We start from the raw sequence: 4437 nt of genomic DNA, 5'->3' as shown, positions 1-4437 counted from the left end.
GAGGGATGGGGCTTCGACGTGGTCGAGCCGCCGTCACCAGCACCGTGGGTGCCAGGAGTGGCCGAGTGGCGCACCTCCCCTTCCCCTTTCCCCGGCCTGAGGCTTCGTGGCTGTTGTCCCATGTGATGTCCGAGGCGGGATGGTTTGCAGGTTGCGGGGATGGTGGGAGTTGGCTCCGTCCAAAGTCGTCTCCTTTGAGGGTGCCGGGACGGTCTGGATGCTGGGCGGCGGCCCTGGCGGTGGGAGATGCGTGGATCTTAGGCAGATTGCACAGCTCGGGTGCGGGCGAGTGATGTCTACTACACAACCTTCTTCTTGTAGACGTTGTTGGGCCTCCAAATGCAGAGGTTTGTAGGACAGTAGCAAATTTCCCTCAAGTGGATGACCTAAGGTTTATCAATCCGTGGGAGGCGTAGGATGAAGATGTTCTCACTCAAGCAACCCTGCAACCAAATAACAAAGAGTCTCTTGTGTCCCCAACACACCCAATACAATGGTAAATTGTATAGGTGCACTAGTTCGGTGAAGAGATGGTGATACAAGTGCAGTATGAATGGTAGATATAGGTTTTTGTAATCTAAAAATATAAAAACAGCAAGGTAACAAGTGGTAAAACTGAGCGTAAATGGTATTGCAATGCTAGGAAACAAGGCCTAGGGTTCATACTTTCACTAATGCAAGTTCTCTCAACAATAATAACATAATTGGATTATATAACTATCCCTCAACATGCAACAAAGAGTCACTCCGAAGTCACTCATAACGGAGAACAAACGAAGAGATTATGGTAGGGTACGAAACCACCTCAAAGTTATTCTTTCCAATCAATCCGTTGGGCTATTCCTATAAGTGTCACAAACAGCCCTAGAGTTCGTACTAGAATAATACCTTAAGACACAAATCAACCAAAACCCTAATGTCACCTAGATACTCCAATGTCACGTCAAGTATCCGTGGGTATGATTATACGATATGCATCACACAATCTCAATCATCTACTCAACCAACACATAGAACCTCAAAGAGTGCCCCAAAGTTTCTACCGGAGAATCACGACAAAAACGTGTGCCAACCCCTATACATAGGTTCATGGGCGGAACCCGCAAGTTGATCACTAAAACATACATCAAGTGAATCACGTGATATCCCATTGTCACCACAGATACGCACGGCAAGACATACATCAAGTGTTCTCAAATCTTTAAACACTCAATCCGATAATATTACTTCAAGGGGAAAAGTCAATCCATTACAAGAGAGAAGAGGGGGAGAAGAAACATAAGATCCAACTATAATATCAAAGCTCGCGATACATCAAGATCGTGCCAAATCAAGAACACGAGAGAGAGAGAGAGAGATCAAACACATAGCTACCGGCACATACCCTCAGCCCCGAGGGTGAACTACTCCCTCCTCGTCATGGAGAGCGCCGGGATGATGAAGATGGCCAACGGTGAGGGATCCCCCCTCCGGCAGGGTGCCGGAACAGGGTCCCGATTGGTTTTTGGTGGATACAGAGGTTTGCGGCGGCGGAACTCCCGATCTAATCTCGTTCTGGAAGTTTTACGATACGTAGGTATATATGGGTGAAAGGAGTACGTCGGTTGACCGAAGGGGGGCCCACGAGGCAGGGGGCGCGCCCCAAGGGGGGTGGGCGCGCCCCCTACCCTCGTGAGCACCTCCTTCATCTTCTGACTTAGGGTCCAACTCTATCTGGTAGGTTTCCTTCCAAAAATAACTTCTCCAGTTGATTTCGTTCCGTTTCAACTCCGTTTGATATTCCTTTTCCTCGAAACACTGAAATAGGCATAAAACAACAAATCTGGGCTGGGCTCCGGTTAATAGGTTAGTCCCAAAAGTAATATAAAAGTGGAAAATAAAGCCCAATATTGCCCAAAACAGTAGATAATATAGCATGGAGCAATCAAAAATTATAGATACGTTGGAGACGTATCAGCGAGCAGACATGGTCGCGCGGGAGGCATGGATGTGGGTGGTTGACGGAGCAAGGGATGTCGAAGGGTTGGTGCACCGGGGTACATCACTTGCCCAGTTCTCGTACTGACCGCCGGTGGCAGCGTCCGCGGACGTCGTTTCCTCCCTGCAGGCTCCGTCGCGGTGCTTCCTTTCCCTTCGGGTTACTCCGGGTGAAAGCCTGATCTACGTGATCGGACGGTGGCGGCTATGGTCGTACCCTTGTTGGAGGCACCGTTTTAGAGTCGCTGCTCCGTCGTCGGTCGTCTCACCTCTCCTCGGTGATTGCTCATGGTGATCTCCGTCGGCTCAAGGCGATGCCTCTTTGCTCATCTTTAGTGTGCTTTGTAGTTCGTTGGAGTGGTGTGTCGGTGCCCGACACCCGTGTATCTCGCCCTGGGTGTGTGTTCTTGCCTTGGGTGCGTGGTGTGTGTAGTGGTGGTGTGTGTTTGTATCGTCTCCCGGTTGTATCGGTGTCGAATGCTTTATAATATAAAGCGGGGGAAGCCCTTTTCTTCTAAAAAACAAATAATTTGCCCCGCCAACTGCCAACATTGTTGGTTACCAGTAGTGGTGAGAAGGAGCAAAAGAATCCCATATAGGTTCGAGCCGTATTTTCCGCTTGCGAGGAAATCGAGCAATATTGTCAGCTGAGGTGTTGTTTCTATCTCATTAGTGTTGGACAAGCTAACCTAACCAGTTTTTGTCTCTGAAAAATTATTGTCAGCGGATGTCTGCAAGACGCTCTGCAGTTCCAGAATCCAGATAATAACATGCAGTCTCTGGCCTTGCAAATCTGTGCACAAGCATGCATGAGGAACAACGGGACAGATGGCAGGAGGTTGGTGTTACAAACTTAATCCCTAGCTTCAACCATATGACAATTAATAATACTAGTTATCTGTCAAATATATTGCCATGTCAATAGATCAAAACATGGCAGTTTGAACCTGATTGATACCAGTTCAGTTCAGTTCAGAGAGCAGAACAAGCTGCGCAATTGTGCTACCGCCTGAAGGAAGATTGAAGCAATCCAGTCAAGGGAAAGCCGCCTAAGGCGTCCTCAACAGGCCCGATAACATGACCCATATTGACTCGTCAGTTCGAAGCCCGGTCCGACCAGAGAGAAAATATCCATCGTCTTCCTCCGCCGCCCCATCACACTTCCTGGCGGTGCTGCGGCGGTGCCTGCGCATGTCTTCCCCACAGCCGCTACCGCTGTCGCTGCTGCTGGTGAACCTTCGTCCTTTTCCTTTCTCCTATTTCTACTTGATGTTGAGTACGGTTCAACAGGTTTTGGAATCATCTGCGCCTAAGTACAGGTTTGGAAATCCTGCTGCCAATCGATCGCTCATGCAACAATTCAGCACCCGGTAATGGCTGAGGACTAATTCAGATAATTGACTGCACCATGAAGTCATCGTCATCGTGCACCTCTCCACTACTGCTATTAATTTTCAAATTGTCGTAAAAAATGATGTCATATAGCCCGGTAACAGGGAGCATTACATGGTCACAGTAGCAGAGATGAGCTGCCAAGTATCCATGATGATGTCATGTGTGGTTTCTAACGGATCTGTATTTGTTACATGGGGAAACTGAGATTCTAATGAATAAATTCAGTCCAGTTGCTATAGAACAATGAGGTTTGCAATGTTGAACTATGTCTCAGGTAAAGTTGGGCCTCAGATTGTAATAATTAGAGAAGATGCAACAAAAACGTCATTTGCTTTACATAAGAAAATCTCATGTCCTGCCCCTACCTTCTATGTCAAGATTGTCTCATGTCACTTTGGGCCTTATATATGTGAGGCCAGAGGTGGAACTGAGGAGCTCCCCTGGAGATCAATGAACAGTTTGCCAAGGGAATTCAGCTAATCCACCGCACCATTGAGTCACATGAGTGGTATGCAGCAACTTACAACTGGTTCTGTTAATATTCATATTCTAGTGAAACTGGTGCCATATTGCCTATTAAATAGGGGGCATTCTCATGGTTGTAGTAGCAGAGATCGATGAGCAGCAAAGTGGTACCATGATTGACTTCCATGTACAAACTTGAGACACGGCCAACTATCCAGACATATGATGATGCAATACACTTTATTAGTTTCAAAATGCTAAGTGATTTGAAAATCAAATGCCTTATTATGATACATATTACTAAGCATAGCACAACCTATTATGAAAGGAAAACACACTGGAAATTGGGAGAAATTAAAAGCACTTGTAATCTTTTCTACTTCCAAATACCATTCATTCTGTCAATTTCTCTGCTTTGTTGGATCCTGGGAGCATTTTGGAACATGCTGTTAATTTCAACTACAATGACTAGAAAAACACTTGCATTAGTTGATCTGAAAACAGACTTGCATTACATGAAAAAATTGAACATTCTAATGACTAAATTCAGTCCAGCTGCTGTAGGACAAGAAGGTTTGCAATATTGAAATACTTTGCGGG

This window comes from Triticum dicoccoides, chromosome 3A (assembly GCF_002162155.2).
Source record: "Triticum dicoccoides isolate Atlit2015 ecotype Zavitan chromosome 3A, WEW_v2.0, whole genome shotgun sequence".
In the NCBI taxonomy this organism is placed as follows: domain Eukaryota; kingdom Viridiplantae; phylum Streptophyta; class Magnoliopsida; order Poales; family Poaceae; genus Triticum; species Triticum dicoccoides.
This window is presented reverse-complemented; position numbering follows the sequence as displayed.